The 24,545-nt window shown below is 40.8% G+C and overlaps 1 protein-coding gene across 4 annotated transcripts in view; it reads left to right on the top strand.

Annotated features, from left to right (window-relative positions):
* Positions 1-24,545, top strand: part of SLC1A3 (solute carrier family 1 member 3) — a 78,720-nt gene that overhangs the window by 35,416 nt on the left and 18,759 nt on the right. The window lies entirely within an intron of this gene.

Consider the following 24,545-nt stretch of genomic DNA (forward strand, 5'->3'; position numbering starts at 1 on the left):
TTCAAGGTTCATCCATGTTATTGCATGTACTAGTACTTCATTTTTTGTAGCTGAATAATATTCCATTATATGGTCATATCACATTTTATTTATCCATTTGTTAGTTGGTGGATGTTTGAGTTGTCCCCATTTTTGTTTTGTTTTCTATTATAAATGATGCTGCTATGAACATTCATGGACATATATTTTCATTTCTCTTGGGTATATACTGAGGAATAGAATTGCTGGGTCTTATGGTATCTCTGCTTAGCCTTTTGAAGAGTTACCATACCGTTTTCCAAAGTGGCTGCACTCTTTTACATCCCACCAACAGTGTTTGAGGGTTCCAATTTCTCCACTTTCTCACCAACACTTGTTATTATCTGCCTTTTTGTTATTATCTGTCATTTTGTCAGAGTGGGTATGCAGTGCTCTCTCACTGTGGTTTAATTTGCATTTCTCTGATGGCTAACGATGTCGAGTATCTTTTTATGTGCTTATTAGTCATTTGTGTATCTTTTTTGGAGAAATGTCTGTTCAGCTCCTTTGCCCATTTTTAATTGGGTTGTCATTTTATTACTGAATTGTAATAGTTCTTTATGTGTTAAAGTTGCACTTTTTAAAAGCTCTGGACACTAGACTACATAGGGATTACTGTACGGCTTGTCCTAAGTCACAGTCATGGTTATCCTTGAGAAGGATTCCTTACTGTAGTTAATATTGACTATAAATAAGCATTCGTAAGTGCTCATTACAGTGTAATGCAAACAGTAAAACACTGGTGAAAATGAAGTTCTGTACTGTTATGTACTTTTGAAATAGAATTTCTCCCTCCCCTGAAAGTGGCACTTCATTAGCAATACATTTAGTTTGTCCTAGGTGTGGGAGGACTCTTGCTTTTATCTGTGTAGATTCGTGTTTCAGCTGAAACTTTGAAGTCATAAGATACGTAGTCTGGGTATTATAATTGTGCATTTACATTTCAAAAATGGTAAAATTCAAATGTTGAAGGCTTTGGCTACACTAAAATAATTGTGGAAATCCTTTAAAATGTAGATGGTAAACTCGTCAATTATAACTTTTGTTGCATTAAAATACAGTATGTGTTCGTTTCTTCAGTTAGAGTGGATAAAAATAAATTTTAAAAATAAGGCAAGTAACACAACATTTTAAATATACTTAACACTACTGAACTGTGCACTTAAAAATGGTTAAGGTGGCAAATTTTGTGTATATTTTGCTACAGTTACAAATTTTTTTAAAGGCAGATATAATAATTTAATATCATTCTTTTGAACAGGGCATTCCAAATGTTTATATGCTCATTAGTCTAAGCTACCACAGAGTTTTTATACAAAGCTTTCAAAGCACATTACATATTGCTTTGAGTTAGGTAGCTTCTCCCTATCCACATTTTGCTTCATGAGATGAGTAACACAGATACTCGAATTGTCCAGAATGTTAGTTCTTCACTCAGATATCTCTCTAAGTCAATACATTCCTCAGCCATCCCCGTGGTTGCCCTAAGGAGGTGGTTGAGGGGTAGAGTGGTGCTGGGGGAGGCATAGACCGAGACATAGAGCTCCTTTAAGGAGTGTCAATACTAAGTCTACAGACCTGAGACAAGTCTCCTGGTATGAAGTGGATTTTACTAGATGCTTTGGTCTCTTGGTACAGCTCAATTTACAGATGCTCCTATTGCTAAAAGTTTTGTTTAGGACTTTTACGACAGTATTGAATTATATATTCATTATAATGCTTTGTGTTATGAGTTACGATTCTAAGTCAGTTATTTGCAATTCAGAGAAGAAAGTCAATGTTTGGTTTCCATAGGTATCTGCACTTGAGTGTCTGCAAGAAGAGCTCCTCAAGTTGTGTTCTCTTGGGACTGTTAAAAGAAAAAGCTTAGACAAATTAAATTTAACAGAGTTTAATTGAGCAAGAAAACATTTGTGAGGCAGCTTTAGGCTAAATTTAACAGGACTCTTTCCCTTTGAAAGCACTCACGCCCAAATGTGAGTAAGACCTCACACCCAAATCTTGAACGGTGCGTCTTTGAGGAATGACTTCCACTGCCTTTTGACTATCAATAAGGAAAGGCCACAAGTGAAGCTCGCCAGAAAGGCTTTCTAAAGTCAACCATCGTCAATAATTCTGGGGTTGTTTCCTTTAGCTTCTATTTCATCCCTTGAACTCCTAGCAGGGCCTGTACAAAATTTACTTTTACGTGATAAGCGAGTTTATCGTGGTACGGATTATTGCTAATTTTTATTCCTGAACAGAGCTACAGCCCAAGCAACTTCTTGCATCAATGTTGACGTCCTCTTTCAGATATGGAAGTAATGTATGTGCTGACTACGAGTCATTCCTTTGGTTTGTTAAAGAAAACCCCCAAGAGACTCTTTGGAGTAAGCTAAATGTAAGTCACTGAATACTCTGAAGAAACAAAACTGTTGTTAAGGAAAAACTAAAGATGATTGAGTCTTTTGAAGTCGATGTCAAGGAGGGCAACACTGCTCTGTTGATGCAACTGCTGGAGACAGGATGGATTATTGGTCTGACCAGGGATGCACTGGAATTTTAAATAGCGCTGATAGAGTGTTGCATGGAGGTTCCTAGATAACAAGGGCTGACTTTTTTTCACGAAAAATTGGTTTCCTCTGTTTATTTTGCTTTTTCAGATTATCGTTTCTGTGTTGAAATCCACACAAGGGACGTAAAATAAAAACCCTCAAAAAATAAACAAAATATCCCAAACTTTTTGGAAATCTAAATGTTAGACATTGTTCAGTAATGTCTGCTCACCGTGGTTGGACAAAACCACACTCTGGTATGTGTGTCGGCTTTGTTCTTCAGCCCTGTGATTTGCTTTGGGTGGCCCAGAGCCAGTGTCCCCGCCAAGTGCAAGCTGCATGAAGGCAGACAGCCTGTCTCCGCTTTGATTAGGCCTTGCAGTCAAGCTCCTTAATAAGTACCGCAGAGGCATGATGCTCTGCGAGTCTATGTTTGCGTTAATAATAATGATATACCTCCCTGATGGGAAGACGGGACCTTCTCCAGGAAAACACTTTGCAGTGTCATATTTGTGGTCTCTCTAAGGAGAAAATTCCACCAAGTGGTTCCTCAGTCTTTGAAAACTTTCTATTTCAATAGCACCCACAAGTAATGTTCAAATTCCTCAAAATTTTGCAGATACAAGTCATTTCTGCCTCAGAGCTGATGGCAGGACTTTTTAAAGTATAACTGTATTCACCCCATGTTAATTGTACCACTGGGGTCTGAAGGTCAGGGATAGAATTGGTCCCGTGGGATGTTTCTCATTGAAACCATCACTATTCCAAAACCCTGATGTCACTAGCCAAGATGTATCTATTCTAATAAAATATAGGTCCTATATGACATCTTGGTAAAAAAATACACATTTTTATTTGTTTTTCTTTGATTACCCTATTGGAAATTGTGTAGTTCTTTTTTAGTTTCAAATGAGAGCCTCATTTGGTTGTTTTCCTCGTAAAATACTCTTCGAGCCCTGTGAATACTCAGCAAACACTCACTGTTGACCAATTTCTATTTTCAGCCACATACTGGCCGGTCATAATGCAACCTATTTAGAGTATTTGAATGAAATAATTTAATTATTTTTAATCTACAAAAGGCAAAATTATTTACCATGAATTTCTCTGGAGCAAAGCACCCTTGATCCTTTCTAATAAATGTTTTTATTTTTGACTTTCAATCAAGATACACTCAAATTCAAATGTATTTTTGTTAAGGAAAATCCTTCCTTTAGCATTCAAAATGATTCCAAACATTGCTCAGAAGAGAGAGGCAGGACTGTGCCACTCTGAGCAACAGACTTAAGTTTCAAAAATTTAACTTAGGAACTTTTCAAGGAAATTTGAGATTTGTGTCAAGAAACCATATTACTAATGATTAGTGTGATTTGGAACGCAGTTCAAAGTTGCAAGGTCATTTGAACCTGCAAAATCTACCATTTTTACCCCCATAATTAGTCAGACCTTTGTACAACCTCAAATGCATTCTGTATTATACCTCGTACTATCTCTTCCCCAGAATAGTTTGAGAGTTTGGCTTTTATAACCTTTGGTTGCCCTTGGAAGGTATTTATGGCTTGGATGGGCTTTGTTCATAATCAGAGTGTTCTTGTAGGATAACCCCCCTGGCCTTCTTGTGACACTGAGCTACTGGTATCAACTTCCCACATGTACAGATAGTCCAAATCCACATTCAAAAAGTGCAGCCTCATCAAGAGAGAGACTTGAAAAGGACTTTTTAGGCACAAACAGACCCAGAGTGCAACTGGTTGTTAGAGATAGCAATTCTCACCAGTTTTCCCTTCAACCACATACATTGTAAAAGGACTCAATGGGGAAACATGTAGAACTTTGATCTCTCATGGCCCTAACTGCATTAATGACCTATGGTTCACAGGTTACTAAGATTTCAATGGAAGCAAAATAAAATACAAAAAAAAAAAACCCATTCAAAAAAACTACCACAAGTAGACACTTTTATACTATATATAATGAACATTCCTTACTTCACAATGCAGTTATTATATTCTTTATGCATGTTTAATTGTAAAAGTCACAAATCTACCCTAGCTGAATGAATTTATCTGATTGGCTCATTGGTAAAAGATTCTCTGAGAATTTCGTTGTTTCTATCACAAAAAAAAAATGGACAATTGGTGTAAATTCCTATTTTTAGGCTTCCCAGAGAAAAACACCATCCTATCTTCTGTTGGTTGACAAGACCAAGATTGAAAAGTGACATAAAGAGCAGGGCTGTAGCCTTTCTCTAGCTTCTTATTTGTCTGCTAAAAAGAAAGATACTTCTGTTTCTTTCAGGAATTCATTCTAACAGATTGGTTCTAAAACAACTCCTGACTGTGTTGAAAGGACCAGGTATAGTTCACTTTGAGAAAATACCCTAAAGAAAAGTTGAAATCGATGGTTCTCAAAAAGTATGTGTTCCCAATATACTTATGAGATAAAAAGTCACTCTTCTCAGTAATTAGCAATAGTTAATATAACCTCTTATTTTGTTTTTATTGTTGGTGTGGAGGGAGCAGAAGGAGCTATGTAAACTTGCATGGCTTTAAAAACTCTAAAGATTATTTTGATTACTCATTTTGCCCACTCCCCAACCCTTTAATGACATGTGCCTTCCCAGTTGAAAATCATTTTGTGAGTTTTCCAAAAATAATGAATTATAAAATTCCCCATCATGGATTACTTTAGTGCACTTAAAATTGGACTCAAAATTTTAGGAACATTAATTTCACTTTCACAAATACATTGCTGGAGAGATGTGAAATTTGCGTTTGGGACTGTCATCTACCTTACTGTTTTGGAGGCATTCAACTCTTAGTGTAGAGGCAGGTGGGAAAACTAGATTAAATGTTGGGTGACCTTATCCACTGTTTCTACCTTGACCTCTAACTCTGAGACCAGAGTGGAAGTCTTTCCAGAATACAGAACAGGGACTTTCTATAGTCTAAAGAAAAGGCTGGTTTCTGTTGAAGTCATTTGTTTCTTAAAAAGGATTTTTTCCCCTAGATATAACTGTAATACCCATTATCTGATAAATAAGAGAATTAAAAGGCTTTGTTCTATAAAATTTGGATTCAGTCAAAAGGCTACACTCAAGGATCCAGAAGGCCACATGTGGCCCCAAGGCCTCAGGTTCCCCACCCCTTAATTTCTCTTTCTCTTTTCGTAGTTTGTTGGTTTGAGTCAAGCCACGTTCATGCATTGAATTTGTTTGACAAGGTCTCTTAATCAGTAGGTTTATGCATGTGTGCACTGGCACACGCTCTCTCTTTCTCACTCTCTCTCAATCTCTATCTCCATGTCTGTCTCTCTCTCTCTTATCTCTGTCTCTCTCTCTCCCTCTTTTCTTTTGTAAGTTGTTTGTTGAACAGACCAGGTTATTGTCATGTAAAATTAGTTTCTCACAATCTGGATTTTGATGATTATATCTCCACGGTGGTGTTTAACATCTTCCTCTGTCCCCAAGACCATTGTTTTTCTGTCACAAGATTCACAGGTAGAACTCCGTAGCTGAAAGAGGCCTTGAAGAGCCTCCATAACCACTTTTACCAGCTTTTAGGAGCTTTTAGGAGCTGGTAAAAATGAGTTGGCCAAAGAATATTGAGTTAGATAGGGCCAGCCTTTGACAATGCAATTGTATGTCCTTAGACCTACAAAAATTATTTCTTTTCTTTGAAAATGGGAAAGAGCTTACAGGACAAGTCCTCAGGTGTATGTATAACTAGAATTGTCTGCAAAATAAGCTTATAGATGCAGTAAAGACTTCATAATTCTAAGCCCATCTCCCTGCCTATAAAAGCTCCATTGGTGCCTTTCAAGTTACTGAGATTTACAGAGCTGGTTCATTATGATGACGGTGAGTGCATGTAGAATACATGTATTCCTGGTAAAAGAACATAAGCTGGAGTGGAATTCAGCTATTTTAGATTTAGGAAGAAAGAGTAGGAAAACTATTGAAAAGTGTGTTTTTTGTTTTTTTTTAATCAAAAGAAATGTAGAAACTCAGGGCTAAGCCAGAGACTCCTCCCCCAGGCCAGGCCTGTTGGTTCTTCCTCCTTGACTCTACTGACCTGACTATGGCCACCACCTGCACCCTAGTCCAGGCAACACCATGTTGATCCTGCTCTGCAGTAACTTCTTTCCTGATCTCCTTGCCTTCCACCTATCCCACACCCAGGGTCTTGCTCTTGTTCTTTTCTTATCTACTTTTTTTTTTTTTTTTAACACAAAGGCAGTATGTTCTTCCTAAAACTTAGCTCTGAGCTTACTCCCCACATTGGTATTGGAATAAAGGTTGGACTTCTTTTTTTTTTTTTTTTTCATTTCAGCTTATTATGGGGGTACAAAAGTTCAGGTTATATATATTGCCTATGCCCCCCCATAAGGTTGGACTTCTGAGCATGTCTGGGTGGCTCCTACTTGTCTTATGTCTCATGCCCCATCCCCGTTCCCACCCCAGGGTCTGCCTGGACTCTCGTCCCCAGCCTCTGCACCTGAAGGTCCCCCTTACTCTCAGGCCTTGCCTTGCATGTCAATTCTTCCAGGAAACCTTTCCTACCTGTGGCGTGTGGCGATGTGGCCCCATTGCCAGTCTCTGCCTCCTCCAGCCAACCCTATGTTGAAAGCAGGGACCATGTTGTCCAGCACACCATCCCTGGGGACTGACAACAGTCATGTTTTTGAGATTTCAGAGAGGCTTATGTTATTTTATAAAGTGTTGTGAAAGTCTCCGCTTTCATGTGAAATGGTATTATACACTGCGTAACATTTTTCAGAAAGGTCATTATGGGAGGGAGGAAGGGCCAAAGTTCCAAGATCCTGAAACTATTACACTGCTTCCTCGAGTAGTATCAGACCAGAAAAGCCAGCATTTGGACTCCTGACTTAGAGAATATTGCACCCTACTGCCAATTTATGTGGTTGGCTTGTTTTTTTTTTTTTTTTCTTTTTAAGCAGGCAAAGAGAGCTTTGCTATGCTTTTCCTGGAAAGATTCACTGATTCAATCTTTCAGTTAATATTTGGTGGAATGCCTGCAAAAGCCATGGCATGTAATTCTGCCCTAGGACATGAGCGTGTGTATGTGTGTGTGTGTGTGTGTGTGTGTATGTGTGTGCCTGCCTTGAAAACAGTGAGCATTACATGGGAGTTTTCTGATTGCCAGCTAGTTCGCTTCCCTGACAGGCATTTCCGGATGTGAGGAAAGATTTATTTTGGCACCTACAGCTCCAACTGGCATGGGCGTGTACACACCCACACACACACACACACACACACACACACCCCATTTACTCACCCTCAGTATTTGGGATCCTCTGTCTTCAAAGTTTGGAAATTGAGTTTATGCTACAGCAGAACAGCTGGCTCTTGGTAACTTCCAAGGGGAGAAAGGGCATCTTTCCCTCCCCTGGAGCTGAGTACAATAGCTTAAAAATAGAACAATGTGTGTTTAGTGTGTTCTTTTCATCCTCTGCATAATAGCAGGTGTACAGTTACAGACTACAAAGAGCTGGACTCACGTCTTCCGCTGGCCTCCGGAGAATTCCCAGAGTTACCCACAGAGCAAGAACTGGGCCTAAAATGTTTTAGTAAAAAGAAAGTAACCCAATATAGCTATGTATTACTAACACTGCTGTATCACATGGCTTTGTTATTCTCCTCCCATAGTGGCTCTAGGATGTAAGTGCACAGTGGAAGAAAATTTCGCCAAGAACACTTCATAGCAACCTTACACACACACACACACACACACACACACACACACATTTTCCAGAAATCAAAATAAAGTTAATACCTCTAAAAGTTGAGTTAGAGAAATTGGCATGGCTGCTGTAAATTGCAAGCTTTGAAATGGTTTGGGCGAGGGTACAGTACTGAAAATTTAAATGCTTCCACTGGAGAGTGCAGGTATCGCTTCGTAAACCCAACGCGAGAAATCAGATGGGCCAGTTTGCTTTTTAATGCATTTTCTAAGATGTAGTTCTTAAGTTGTTTTATGACCTCTTAGAAGTATGGACCTCACATTTACTTTGTGATTGAATTCCTCGTCCATTTTGCAGCATGTCATGCTCGGTAATATTACTCAATGAATAAGTTTGCACGTAAATTTGCAGCGTGGAAGCAGCGTCCTCCGCTAGCACACTTCCCGGCAGCTGCTCACCATTCTTTCACGTTCTCTCCCCGAGGAAATGGTTCGTAACAGAATTGAACAGATGCTAGGTGTTTGGCAGCATAGTGAGAGATACTAGTTTTCAAAATGTTGGTTATTTCACGTCTGATAATTAGAATTTCAACAGTCTTTAGGCCTTCGATGTGTTCCAGCGTTAATGTAAATACTTAACCTCTGACTGCACACCTACCCCTCATGCGTTCTCCTAACCTATTTGTTCTGACAACACCACTACTAAATTCTTGGCCCTCAAAGTCGAGTCTGGTAAGCGTGCACGGGCAGATCTGCTTTGGCACTAAAATTGCTCTTTCTTTTTAGATGAGCTTTTCCAGTTGTCCCTGACAGTAAAGTCAAGTGTAGCCAGAACTGCAAAGTATAGGTTATTAGAGTTTCCCAAGCCACCTTCTCCCGGCCTCTCTCTTCTGACACACACGTATCCCTTCTTTCTCAACCCAACATACTGTTCTGTCTCGAGGAATGCTGTGCTCCCCCTGGGCTTGTGAGCTTTGAGAGCAAACACCAGGTTGTATTTCTTTCTATAGCTCCCGAGCCTGGCATACAATAAATGCTCAATAAATGTATCTCAAATGAGCCAAGGTTGGTTAGCTAAGAATAAGGAAAATATTTATGTTTTATTCTTAATCAGCTTTCATGAGTCAGAAGACTCAAAATCCACCCCAAGGGGGTTCTTATGCCCCTGCAGGGTCTGTTTGGGTGTACTAAAGTTGCACTGCGGGCGGCTGAGCCGGGGGAAACGTTCTCACACGTCACAGCGTCACAGCACTCGTGGTAGATAGAGGGTCGTTAGTGTAACCTGAGCCCTGATTCCCTGTTCGTGTAGATCCCATTCACTCCACTGCTTTACACAGTTTATCTCCGTACTAGAAATATTTTAAGTTTCTACTCATTTGAAAGTTATTCCACAGGCATTCATGAAGCCTTTTACATGTGCTATGGCCTCTGTAAGACTGTCGATAATACTTCTCAGAGGCCCAGACTGCACCCTTTCCTGTATTTCCCGGGCAAACCTTGTGTAGCTCTGTGCCTTCACTGGATATGCAGTAAACGGTCCTGACAGCATCTGCCGTATGTTCTCATGCTTCATTCCCTTCCTTGTGCTTATTGCCTTTGTGCTCTGAGTCATGTGCTGCAGCTATCGTCTCAGTGCTGAGCTCCTCCAGTGAGCCGTGCTAGGTGCCGGAGAAGGAAGTCACAGCGCCATTCAACGTAGACTCCGGGTCCTGCATCTCCCTCTTCTGCAGAGAAAGGAGATGTTTACATCAGAAAAGTTGAACAGGGGCCAGCTGAGTGGTGCGGAGGATGCTCACTTTGGCTGCATTTATTTGTGGTAATTCCTGTTCGGTTCTTAAGAGCACAAACTTCGGAGCTACCAGACTGGTTTCTATGCCAGTCACAGCACCGGCTAGCTGGGGGAGAAGTCTTTTTGGCATTCATGGCTTTTTTTTAATGGAGAGGAAATAATAGTAGTGAGAGTAATAAAAATATTTGTCGTATGTGCCTTGTGGGGGCCCCGAGGTAAGCTCAGTGAGGCTGTGCGTGTGCTTCTAGGGGCAGTGGACTGATGCTGGTGATTACTGCCACTCTGAGATTCCACTTCAATACTGTAAACATCAGTTTCAAAGGCCCTTTTGGCTTCCTTGCCCGAGAGTATCAAGTGTAAGACCCCTCCTTGCACTTGCATGTAGGGTCTGCCCAGAGAGGATCATTTCCTCAGCCTTGGCCTGGGTCATCTGAAGGCATTCTCCCTGACCGCGCCTTGGCTTTGTCGCTAATTGGTAGCCAGTTTCAGAGATCATGTTGCACGTTACTTCACCCCCTTCCCTTCCCACTGACAGGCTGCCTCCTAAATACTTACTGCTCGCTGCAGCTCATAGATATTTCTGAATGAGAAAACTGCTGATGGGTGACCCTTAATAAACCATTGAAGGCACTGTATTTTCTCTGTTAGAATAAAAAACCCACTTTGCCAAGAAGCTGGTGAACTTCCAAGATTGGGAAAATGTTATTTGTTGTAAATTTAGCCAGTTTCAAGTTGGTATGTTAAAGTAAAGCTTTAAACTGCTTTGCATCATCAGAGGGCCACGAAACTTGCATTCTAATTAGTGGTGTCATTTTGTACCTCATTGAGCCTTTGGGGTTCCTTGGCCTCACTCGCCAAACCTGGAGGGCCTCAGCCGTGACTTAGCCCCAGTTTTAGCCATTTAATTTTGACTTTTTTGTTGACAGAATTGGTTTCCAAGGGTGTTTGCCGATTCTCTGTAGGATCATGTTCTCTGCACTCCAATCATTAGATTTAGATGAGTGCAAGTTGCAGGCAATGCTACAGGGTTTCCTTAGCCTAGACCAGAGTTTGGCAAGTGGCTGCTTCTCAGTGATTAGCTAAATAATGTGTGATTTACATCTGAAGCTATAAATGTTAGAGAACATTGATATTGCAGTTCAGATCATGTTTACTCTCTTCTACCTTAAAGTGCTAAAATGATAATCTTGATTGCAGGTTTATTCTATGATTGGTTGGTGGTATTTTTTATTTTACTTGCCATAATAATTGCTGGCAGTTATCAAGTATAAAAAATGGCTGGTTATTGAGCACAGATACTTGCTGTCCCTTCTGCAAGGTCATTATTATTGTCCCTATTTTACAGATGAGAAAATTGGGTCTCAGAGAGGTTACACAACTTCCCAAGGTCTCCCTGCTAGCAAGTGGCTGAGCCTAAATTCGAACTCAAATCTGTTTCACTAAAGCCCCCCTCTCTGTAGTGCCGTACAACCCCTAACACAGTGTGGCCTCTAGGCTTGTCCTGGGTTAGCTTAAAATGCCAAAATGCATTTGTTGCCTTAATTTTGCTGCCTACGACAAAGTCTTTTCTCCACCTGAGCTAAATATTTTCCACAGTTTTCCCAGACCCGTGTACTTAACTTTTTATATCATGTGTAGTTGAACATTTGATTATTTGGTGAGAATATGATTTGTCTCATTGTTTGGTGAGACTATGACTTGTCTATGCAACAAAAGAACTCCTTGAGAATAGGAACTACTGTTTATATATTCGTTTTTCAGCCCTACTTGCAGCCATGAGCTCCTGTTGTAGTAGATGTTACAGAAATAACTCATTGATTTATAGGTTAGGCAAAGTTGCTTAATTATTCTCCCCTGCTAAATTTGCAGGATTTGTCATTCATCACTCATTCAACAAAGATATATTGAGTTTCTTCAATGTTAGCCACTGGCATATAGTGATAAATACAGACCATCATATATTATTATAGTTGAAGGTCTGTGACCTGGAAAATCACAAGCTGGTATGTTATTGTAGAAGGAATAAAAATGAAGAAGAACTAAAGGCATATACTTTAAGATAATGGACTTTATAATAATGTAGCACAACCAGAATTTTTTGCTAATGAATTATCCAGTGAATTTTTCTGAAGCCTAAAATAATTATGATGTTATTTCTTTCACATACGAGTAATTTATATTTGTAATAATCCTTGAATTAATGCATTTACATCTCTTCCCAAATACATGACATTCCTATTTAGTAGGGAAGGATATTTATCAGATTATACTTTTCTAGATTGATACTACTGATTCTTTCAGGAAAAGGGGGTTATCCCTAAAGTTACAAAGTCAGGCTTACAGTATTCTCAAAAAGCATCTTGTAATAGCTTCATGTACAATAAGAAATCTTTTTATAGTTTAAAAATGCTTTCTTTCTATAATAGCTTTTTGGCTATGGAATTCCTGATACAATTTGTCTTGGTTATTCTGAAAATTTTTGAGTCTTCCCTAATATCTTTGATAATAAAATAGGGCCTGATAAAAACAGTGAAGTGGATTTGAAGCTGGCTGAACCTTTAGACGTAATGAGTGTTTCAGGCTCCATGTCAACCTGGAAAGACACCTGGCAAAGTACCCTGATGTACTTTTCAAAAAATCCTGTCCTGTTCCATGCTTTTATCAACGACTCAAAGACATAGAAGGCACCTACATAGTGTTTTCAGATGACATAAGCCCACAGAGGATGGCTTCTACTCCATATGCCTGTGATCACGATTCAGAATGACTTCAATGCTGCAATAGGCTGCAATGCTGGATGGAAACCAACACGATGAAGTTGAGCAGGGGATAAATGTACATTTCTGCTTTCAGATTCAAAAGGGAATTGCGCAATTACAGGATGGGGAGCAACTGAGCTTGGCAGCAGTTCATGTGACTAAAAAGGCTTAATGTGAACCAACAGTAGGAAGTGGTGGCTAAAAAAGAATGAATATAGCCGTGTGCTTCCTCAGTAGAAATATTAATAGTTCACTGTACTCTACACTGGTCGCATTGCGTCGGGAGTAATTTGTTTAGTTCCGAGCACATTCAGGAGAGACTTTGACAAAGCAGAATAGCTACTAAGAGGATGCTGAATCCAATCCAAGATACATTTATTAGACTCCTTTTGGGGCAGGCAGTGTGCTAACGGGTGCCAGCAATAAAGATGCAAAGAGACATTGCCAGTCTCTAGCCTCAAGGAGTTGAAAATTTAAATGGAGAGCCGGACAGGTACATACATGACTGTAAACCAAAACAGACTATGAAGCCAAGAAGCACAAAGAAAGTGCTGTGGGAATTCAGGGGCTGGACTAGTGGTAGGATTTCCAAAGGCAACGAGGATGAGGGCAGAGGAAGCCTGGAAAGCAAAGATGCATAGACAGGAAAACTCAAAGCATGTCTAGGGAATACTGAATAATCTGGGTTGCCGGGAAGAATAGGGTAGGTCTGAGTAGGAAATGAAGCTGAGAAAAGGTTTGGGCCAGAGCATGAGGGCACTGAGGGGATTGACTGGTAGGCAGCGGGAGGCACTGCGGGATGGTATACTGGAAATAGTGATACATGAGGATCAGGTGGGAGAAACAATGATGCACATTTACTCTGGAGAAAAGGAGATCAAAGTCCCCCTGGTAAATGTAGGCCAGACTTGCTTTGGGTTCCTCCAGAAGCAAAAATTTATATCAAAGGGCAAGGATTAAAGGAACAAAATTTCAGGTTTTTTCTAAGCACATTTTTTTTGTTTGTTTTGTTTTGTGTTTGTTTTTTCATTGAGACAGGGTCTCGCTCTGTCGCCCCTGGTAGAGTGCAGTGGCGTGATCATAGTCTTCAAACTCCTGGGCTCAAGCAATCTTCCTGCCTCAGCCTCCCAAGTAGCTGGGACTACGGGCATGCACCACCACCCCTGGCTAATTTTTCTATTTTTGATAGAGATGGGGTCTTGCTCTTGCTCTGGCTGGTGTCGAACTCCCGAGCTCAAGCAGTCCTCCTGCCTGGGCCTCCCAGAGTGCTAGGATTACAGGAGTGAGTCACCGCACCCAGGCACTTTTTTAAATCAAAGCTGGGGCTAGGTGCAATGGCTCACTGCCTATAATCCCAGCAATTTGGGAGGCCAAGGCAGGAGGATCACTGGAGGCCAGGAGCTTGAGACCAGCCTGGGCAACATAGTGAGACTTTGTCTGTACAAAAAAGAATTTTTTTTTAATGGGCCAGGCATGGTGGTGCACAACTGTAGGCCTTGCTATTCAGGAGGCTGAGGCAGAAGGATCGCTTGAGCCCAGGAGTTGGAGGCTACAGTGAGCTATGATCATGCCACTGCACTCCAGCCTGGATGACAGAGCAAGATTTTGTCTCTAAAAAAAGAAAAATAAAATAAAATAAATCAAAGCTACCCAATAATGAAGAATTAACCTAGGAGATTGTGCACATGATCATGGATGGACTCAGAAAGTTTAATAATTAACACACTAGATGGAGTTGTGGGAGAAATAATACAGCTTCACCACGTGGCCTGGGAGTTCTAGGAATTACCCAATTACACATTGCAAAGGTAATTACACATATGTAATTTGCAATATGTAATTATCCGTGGTTCAGTTTTTCTTTCTTTCTTCTTTTTTGTAGGCTATCCATTAATATATCACCTTCTGAATAAAGCTGCAGTTCAAAGAGAGATGTCAAACTAACTCCAATGCGGGGTTGTCCCAGTGCTGGGACAGCAGCCACTTACACTCACTGCATTATTTTACAACACACACCTTTTTCTACTGTGATATACGCGTCCTTTCGAATATAGATTTAAACAGATTTTTGTCACAATTCTCCGTTAGATGGATCAAATGCAAATCAATGATTGATACAAATCTAATGTGAAGAATTTACCTTACAGATAATCTCCAAAGCAATAGGTGTAGTGGGTTCTGGAGGTGGGAAAACGTCAGATGTCCATAATGCTCCCTCTTCGCTGTGTGGTTCTGAGCAAGTGACTTAACCTCCCTGTTTCCTAACCTATAAATGAGGATTGACCACTGTTAGTCCCTTGGAGGGTTATCTGGGGAGAGTAAAACTAATAATGCACTTAGCACAGTGCCTGGCAGTATAGGCTCTAATTTTACTGACTTCTCATATTTTACAGATATGCTCCAAGGAGTCCTTCAGAGCTAAAAATATTTTTAAGAAACAAAAATAAAAACATCACTGTCACCGGGCAGTGACTCATGCCTGTAATTCCAGCACTTTGCGAGACTGAGGCAGGATGCTTTCTTGAGGCCAGGAGTTCGAGCCCAGCCTGGGCAACAGGCTGAAATCTATTCACAATTAGTGAAGTTTGATGGAAGGGACTATCCATAATTTTCTTTAGAGAATTTTTGGGAATTCCTAAATACTTCTTGAAAAAAAAATCAAAATATGAATCTGAGAAGCAGATAGGAACCATGCACATAGGTGTTATAAAACTGAAGTAGAATATAGAGACACAACTCCCTTCTATAGAAGGAAGAAAACTGTAAAAGTGTTGTCACTACTTGTGGAATATATCAGGAATAATTCAATTCCACTGTTGCTCTTGAGCCTGGGGGCGATAATGCAGCTTTTCCTGTTCCAAGGAGAAAATGCTCTCAGTGCGAGTAAGGCAGAGATGAGGGAAGCCAACCACTGCCAGAGTTCACTACTAAGTTTGTTTCACTCTATGAAATGATGCTGCTTTATTGTTTGGCTCAGGTAGCTGGGAGAATAATCTCCCACTCCCTGGGTGTGACTATTCCTTTATAGATTAGATAAGAACAATTGATGAGTTTTTAAATGCTGAGAAAACTAATCACAACTAAAGGGGGTGTTTTTGGCTACAGCCCAAGCAATCTGCTGACTGAGATAAAAGCACCTACTGAACTTTTTCTCCATTCCATACGCCTCTGCTTTTCAGTCCCCCTTTCTTTCTCCACTTTTTGTCTTTTCTTTCTCTCCGTCTGTCATTCTCTCAACTCTCTTATCTCCACTATCTTCCCTTTCTCTTCTCCTCAGCCCCCAGCTCTATCCCCAGAGATTTAATTTTGCATACTCTCTCTCTTAACTGGCCAAACTGTGGACCTGCATTTTAAAAAAATGTTTCTTCTATATAGTAGATAAGATTCACATCTCTGGATTTAATTTAGAAAATAGATAAGGTGAACATGTTTTATTCTGTGGTGGTTTCTCTTCTTTATAAGAAATACACCTTCCTGAAAAATCTTAATTTTGGTTTCAAGCAACAAACTTAACCTCAGTCCATTTCAGAGTGTTCAAGTTGGGTTATGGTTCCAGAATCTTGATGGCAAGGAATGGGGGCTGGGGAGGTGGGTGGACATCAGTTCACACAGGTGTGTGTGGCTCTCTTGGGCCAGGGAATCTGCTGCTTCCCAGCCGCATTGCTAGGCCTGGAGTCACACTCCTGTTTCAGCTGTGCTCTGGGGAAGCAGGGCCAGGTGGAACCGGTCTTGTTTAACATTTGTATATTGCTTTTCAACTTCTATGCAGCTTTCATTTCAATTCCTTTTCTTCTGTGAGAGACAGGCCTTCTATGGGAAGAAAGGGCGCTCCTTGAGTCTGACACGTCTTGCAGTCAACTTGAGACACCCTTTGGTTAATTTTGGACAAGTCAAGCCCAGTTGTGGAATTCGGTCCAATTCAGCCTCCTGCCAGCTGGGAAACGTGCTATCTTGATCATCTTCCCAAGAAAGTCATGCGGGAAGGTCTACTCTTTTCCATAACAAGAAACATAATCCCAAGGAAAGAGGGCTATTTTGGAAATTACAAACGATTCATCCAGGGGTTGGTTGTAAGTCATGACTCTTTGGGAAAACAGACCGAGGGGCTGGGGCTGTGGCCCTGCAAGCACTTCCTCTCATTGAACCAAAGCGGTTTGCTGCTGTCCCCACGCTCGTCTGTGACTTCACCGACGGTGCCCAGTACGCTCCTGGCGGGTCCCGGGGGTGCCCGCCGCGGGGAGGCGCGTCTCCCTCTCGGTGGAGGTTTCCTTTCGAAGCCAGCTTTGCAGGTATAACCAAGAGTTGCTTTGGTCAGCCCATTGCCCCCACTGCCCAACACACACTTTTCTTTTTGCTGCTATTTTCTGTGGTCCTGGGTTTCTAAATCTTGGCAAGAGGACAGTCATTCCTTTGTGCTCGGCTATTACAATGAGGTAACCAAAGAAAGGCTCTTGGTCTGAGGCTGTCAGCTGTTACTAATCACTACTCCCCAGCCCGTCGCGGGTCCCGCTCGCCTCTCCCTCTTGCTCTGCTTAGCACACATAAAGAAGATGAATTACTCTCTGGTTCCTCTTCAAAAAAGCATATTGTGAAGCGCATTCCAATACTGTGAGCGAAGGATGGGCCAATGTGAAGGGTAATGGGTATCTAAATCACCTCACAGTGGGTCTTGCGCGGCAGCTGGGGGGCTCTGGGAAGTGGATTTCAGAGCTGCCCCTTCTGAGAAGCGCTTCCGGCAGCCTTGCTGAGAGCGAGAGGAAGTCCCTGCGGCGAGCCCTCCCGCAAACCGCGTTGCCGGGACGATCCGGGCTCTGCTGGGCTGTCGTGAGAGTCTGCCGAGTGATCAAGACCCGCCTAGAGACGAGCGAAGCCTGAGCACTGAAAGGACCGCGCTGGCTGGTCCCCCAGGAGAGGCAGTCACCACCCCAAAGGTTAAGCCAACAGGCACTAGAAGCTCTTTGGTATCAGAGGTGGTGGTGGTGGAAGTTGGGCCTCAGTTTCCTCTCACTGCTTCCCTATGCAAGTTCATTCTCAAAGGAGGGCTGTAGCCAGAGAAACGGGATAGTCTGCTTAGTCTTGCCTCACTGAGGATAAAAGTGATTTGTTTACTTTTTCTGCCACTAGTAATGTCTTCTCCACTGATTTTTCCATTTAACAATGTTTCACAAGAGAATGTTTCTCTTTTGCTTTTCTACACTTCATTTTCCTAGTGCTCAAAGAAAAAGTCTTGTTGACAAGTTTTAAGGGTCAACGAGCAGCCTATCTGTAAGGAAGCTTCACTCGTCTTCATGCAATATAACCCATAAAGCTAAGTAGTGTTTCAGGCTAATGCAATGTTGAGTTTTGTGATATTATGAACAGCCATAATGGGAAGGAAACTTTGGCCAGGGTGAGAAGCCATGTGAAAATACTTGTGATTTAATTGACTGTGAATTCTACAAAATCATTCTCAGCTCTTTGTGGAGATGGTTTAACTCTCTTCACCAAGAATCACCAATGAAAGTAAATTGCCTTCTTTGCTCAAAATTCCATGAAGTGAACTTTTTCCAAAACATTTTCCCTTGTTACAATGCCCATAAAATTTCGGTTCAAATAAATTGACCAGATCCCAGAAATCAGCCCCCTCATTTCCTTGGTCTCCGCCAGTGAGAATGAAGTAAGTTCTTGGGTTGCGTGGGCGGCCTAAGGCGTTGGAAGGGAAGACCACAGCTCATGGTTCCTTTTTAAAGCCTCTGCCATTAACTGAATGGGGGTTAATGCCAGTGTTTGCAAACTTTTTTTTAACCAGAACCTACAATAATAAATATATTTTACACTGTGACCTGGCACACACATACACACACATAGAGAGCTGAAAAAATTTCCCACAAAACAATTCTTACCATATATGAGGCACTCTGATATTTTTCTATTCTATTCTCTGTCATTAATTGATAAAAATGCTAGTCATGACCTAGTAAATTGATTTCATAACACACATAGTAAGCATGCATTGAGACCCCTCTGTTCCATTCCCTTCTCTGCATTTTTTTCATTTATTCACTCATTCTCCTGTTAATGTGTAGACAGATAGAACTATAGCAGTTACTTCTATAGGCTTATTTGCAAGAGGGAAAAATGTTAGCAAAAGAGAGAAAATAATATTAGGAGTGGGAGAGGGAAGGCAAAGGAAAAGAAACGGGGTGGCCGGGGTAGGGAGCTCTACTTAATGTAGAGTTTTGCCGGCCTCCGGCCTTCCTGACCAGCTTGGAGACCCCCTGCCATGAATTGGTTCCCAGCTCTGGAAATGAAGCTCCCAGTGACACTGGGTTTGCATTGTCACTCTTTCCCCACAAAGTTTGTCTGTCATTGTTCCAGACAGAATGAACCTCATATTTTGGATTAATTGGGGGAAGATCAACAAAAATTAGTGAGTCAGAATTAAAGAGTATTTTAACAAAAGCAATTTTAGAACTTATAATTCACACAGTAACCCAATGTGTTTTTTTAAAAAACATGCGGTCTCTACCCAGCACAACAACAATAACAGTAAGAAGAATGATTGCTTATTCGAAGAGTAGTTAGTGGACGCCTCCTGTGTACAGGCACTGTTCTAGGCACTGAGGCTACAGCAATGAATAAAACAGATGGTCCTTCTCTCTTGGCACGAAAATTCTGATAGAGGGAGATTGTAACTGTCATTTATCAAGGGCCTACTTTGTACTGAGTCTTTATGTATGTTTTCTCTATCTTGCAACATACGTATTATTAGCTTCTTTTCTAAATGGGAAATAAAGGCTTAGAGAGGTAAAATAATACTTTGTGAGCAGCTTTTTAATTATATATCTGCTTAATTAGAAATGATGACAGCTAACATTTCTTATTGCTTACCATGTTCCGAGCACTATGCTAAGTGCTTTCTGTATGGAAGCCCCTTTAATGCTGGTGAAAACCCTGTGAGGGAGCTTTTATTCTTTTATTCTTCCAATGAGGAAACTGAGGCTTAGAGAGGCCCCGTGGTACCACAGCCAAAAGTGGAATCCAGGTATTCTAATGTCGGAGCCTGAACTCTTTGTGCCATAAATAATTTCTTTTTAAAGAATGTTCTTCTAAAAATGCCTGAGATTGGCCTTAAGTAGTTTGAATATTGTCTTTCTAGAACTTCTAGATGAAGTTCTAAGACATAACCTGCTTACTAACTATGATTCAAAATTGTGATACAACCATTCTTTACAAACAATTTAGAATCTAACTTTTAAGGATTTGTGTTCAGTTCCAGAACCTCAGTATCATAGACCTTTACAGGGTGTTTTGTTTTGTTTTGTTTTGTTTTTACAATCTAGTCTACAAAGGGGCCAGAAGAAAATATGTTAGTGCGAGAAAACTTCATATAATTCTAGAGAGATTGAAAGTGACGTGCTTCGTGCTTAGTCCTCTCCCTCGGTGCATGTCCTGGGTGAGCTTTGGCCCTCTGCCTCCTTCTCCTTCCTGGGATGACGGTGTTCCCTGGCTCTGGCCGTGGGCAGCTGCTCAGGACAAAGGAGCCCATTTTTCAATCTGTAAATATGAAGTATATTGTATTTTTCGGGTTTCATTTTCTTATTAAAAAGCCATCACCTTGTATTCGCATGAATACGGTACATACTGGAGCTCATCCTTGATTTCTTTGTTGTAAGTTTGCCCATCTTGAAATTCTAGGAGGGTTGAGAACAGGCGGCTTTCATTAGATGAGTGTTTGAGAAGCGCATTGTGGAGAAGGAGTACATCTAAAATAAAATAAAAACTGAAACAGAACAATCTTCCTGAATCAGCAGTTGCCATCACCCTTTTCTGTTCCTTCTGGATCTGGTCCAGTGACCCTGAGAGGGCAATGAAACATCATGGGGATAAGTGGAAAAAGAATTCAAAACAGAAGGCTGCTTCTCTAGACACATGTTTCAAAACCAGAGACAGGAATTGCTGGGGGAAGTACACTAAGACACGTTAATGCGTAAGACATAGATTTTCAGCAGATGGGAGAATGACATCCATGCAAATGACAGAACCTTGGCAACTTGGCATTATTTATGTTGTCCTTTAATATTTGGATGAATACATGTTTTATTTATCCAAGAAGTCATACTAGTTATTATACCAAAAGAGATCTAATTTACAATACAGACTCACAGAGTTCCACATACATATTTATGAAACACTCCCTCCTCCTCCCCACCGCCACCAATGGTATGAATTCAGTGCATATTTGTTGTGCTAAACCAATTACCAAAAGACTGTCTTCATAAATAAAGAGGTAATTACCTATGTGCTTCAAGAAATTATCTTCTCTTCCTTTCCTCTCTCTTCCGAGTGACTCTTGCCTAAAATACCCAGCTATTTGAAGCAAAGTTTTAATCTTTTGCATTCTGGAAAGTGTCTTACTCAGTCTCCTTTTGATGTTTAATTCATTGCTAAACATAAATAGATTTGCAGAAATGATTGCTTGCTTGACAGCTGGTTATTGATGGGTAGCAGTTTAGAAAGGAAAATAAGACTCAAGCGCTCACAGCCAGGAAGTATCCATGGCCCTACACACTCTATTAGAACATGCTCTGGGCTGTTTTTCTAGGTATGGTGAAGAATTTGCAGTGATATATCAGCTCTCTAGCTGGTCCTTCTGGTGACCAGTGTTACTCAGCTGGGCCTTAAGTAGGTTTAGGGAATGCTGTGGAATTGGACAGTTTTCACTCCACAGAATTTTCCTCAAGCCAAGTGGCTCATCTCAACATTGAACTCAAATGCAAGAAAGTTAAAAAAAAGTCAGCATGGATAACAAGCAAATTAAATGTGGTGACTCCTATCTTGTCCATAAGAAGAAAGGTATAGTGATAAGGGTACTCTCTTGGAAGTGTGGGTTTAAATTCTGCCCTTCATAAATTAGCTGTGCAACACTGGACAAGTTGTTTGACTTCTCTGGCTGGCCTCTTGTTTCTTCATAGTTTATCATTGTTGATGAAACAGTATCAGCAATATCTGCATTATAAACTTGTCATGGAATTAAATGAATATGTACCATCAGTCAGAGGAAGGACTTGGTGAGTGAGTCAGTAGAGCAGCATAAAAGGTAACTCAAAATATACAAAACACACAAACATGTCATTGTGACTGGAAGAGCCATTGTGATACTCAGCTATAGTACAATATAATATTTCTTTGGATTTCAAGAGGGTCTTGATTCTGATGGCAGGTTGTTTTCATAATACAGATGTCAGGATATTTTGAATGGAGTTGGTTTAGTTAAGCCCAGATCAAATGAAAAAAAAGAAGCTAATCAAGGTCATTATTTTTGCCATTTTCTGTGGAATGTGTTTCTCAAATACATATTTAGATGAGTGCATGGTGGCTGTAACCCACTCCCACAAGCACCTACATTCCCAGGTGACTTTCTATCTCCCCAGTGCCCCGGTGCCCAAAAGAGAAAACTCCCATATATTTTAAAGTGACAAGGCTCAATGTAAACTTTCTCCTTCTGAAACATTTAGGGCAGTTCCTGCCAAAGTACCCTTTTCTCCAAAGTGATTTAGTACTTTAACTTGCCCCAGACACCCTGACATTTGTGTAAAGGTTAGTTTCTCGTATTTCATGTGGTGAGGGAAAGGAGATGGTCACAGAGTTTAGGTGAGGGAGAGGAAGAACAATACCCTGCTCTTTTGGGGTTTTGTCTTCCACAGTTCTGCCTCTGTTTTCTTGGTTCCACCAGTATCAAAGCCATTGTGTATGAAGCAGATTGTACACATCTGTCCTGCTGTTGCCCTGACAACAGCGTGTGGTCTTGTTAGTTTTACAAGCTGGAGTACCTGGAGCAGAGATGGGCAGGTAGCCAGCCCCATGTAGGACATGGACTTCCTTTAGGGGGAGGACCTACATGGAGAATTGGTTAATGTATATACTCCCCCTCCCCTTTCTTGGCAGAAACAATGGCAGCGGTTGCTTAACTCCCTTTCAAAGGAAAAGGGCCAATATGCAGAGGGAGGGGAGGCTTCTCATTTGACTACTGATTCTCCCTCTGTGCTTACGGCTAAAAAATGCCTTGATGGTTGTCTTCAACTATTTCACAAGTAGAAAGTATAGGGAAATGCTTTCATGTTGGTTTTTATTTTAAAAATACATTAAAAAAAACTATAAACTTCATTTCCTAGAGTTTAAAGCCAATAGCTGTGGGTATTGGGATAAATTTCCCCAGCCCCTCTCCCCATGGTGGGGGAGGGAGACTTGAGCGTCATCCTTTGTTTGCCACTTTGGTTTCCAGTGCTTGGCCTTGACCACTTAGTGCTCTTTCTGAATAGCTATAGGTCGGGAATAGTGGGCAGGAGCGTCAGCGAAGAGTTGGCGTGAGAACCGAACAGCACCACAGAATAGAAGGCAAGAGGGAAAGCAAGCATCTTGGAGGAAGAAAATACTGCTGCCTGGTGGTACCCCCTGGTGCCCAGAGATACCCGGTGTATTGTGCTTACAACACTCGCCGGGTCAACAGGGAGAGAGCCGGAAGAATTGCAGGCTTCAGTGGCGACAAGTTCAGGCAATCACGGGAAAGAGAGTGGGCCCCTTCTGAGAAAAATCATTTCGAGCACAGCCAAGCCGAGACATTTTGGGATGTGATTCAGACCTGAGAATGAAAATGGGGGGATGAGGTACTTGGGTTGAGAACAGATGTAGCCCATTTTTAATGTAGTTAAAGTATTGAAGTGGGGTCATTCCAATAAATAAATGCCTAACCCTTGGTTTCAAGAACGTGGGCAATGATAAAAGAGGCTAAAAAGCTCATACACTAAAGCCAACATTGGCATCCTCATCTGTGGGAGCTGCAGTTGGTTCCCTCAGAGACAGAAAGTGCACCTAAACCAAGTTACATAAGGTCTGAGTTCAAGCTCCCACTCCATTCTATTTGGCGTTAATGAAGACCTTAGACAATTAATTGGTTTTTAATCTGCCTTACAGGTTGTTAAAAATAAGAACATATCAGGTACTAAGTAAATGCTTATTAAGAAAATTATAAATGATACCATTCAAATTCAAATGAAATTATAAATCAAAGATCATGGCTTCAATTCCACCTAAGTTAATTACCTTTGTATCAAAAATTTTGAAAAAACCCAGTTGGTTATCTGGCAATCAGGAACACTGTTTTTTTCAATACTTTACATTACTCTAAATATGTTTGTGTGAACAGAGTCACTATTTAAATGGTAGAATCTGATGCTCATCATTGAAATACAGTATAATCCTTTAATACATTTATGGAAATGCAATTTTTTAAATAGTTTGATTAACTGTAATCGGATTTTAGTATTTTAGTAGAACAGAAGGAAGAAAAGTGAGGAAATAGCTAATGAAACTGAAGAGCCTATAGTATTATAGATAATTTAATCTTTTGAGAGTGTTGTGTCATTTCCAATCATTTTCTGGCCTAAGAAGAATTGAGAAGTATTCCATTAGCTAGAGCCATTAGGGAAGGCTTAAAAGTCATGCCTCCTTTTTTATCTAAGATGACACCTTGTCTGAGGTAGACTTTGAAGATGTCCTGAAAATGAAGGAAAGAGAGGTTTTTAGCATGAGATGAGGTATCCCAGACCTGTGGGACAAGGCGGAGAAAGACAGGGTGCAAGAATGGGAATTACTGCACCAAAATGATTTTTTTATTTCATGTTTTTTTAAATTTTTTAAGTGATTGGTAGGTTTTTGCTTTCTTTCTTTTTTCTTTCTTTCTTTCTTCTTCTTCTTCTTTTTT

This window comes from Eulemur rufifrons, chromosome 17 (assembly GCF_041146395.1).
Source record: "Eulemur rufifrons isolate Redbay chromosome 17, OSU_ERuf_1, whole genome shotgun sequence".
In the NCBI taxonomy this organism is placed as follows: Eukaryota; Metazoa; Chordata; class Mammalia; order Primates; family Lemuridae; genus Eulemur; species Eulemur rufifrons.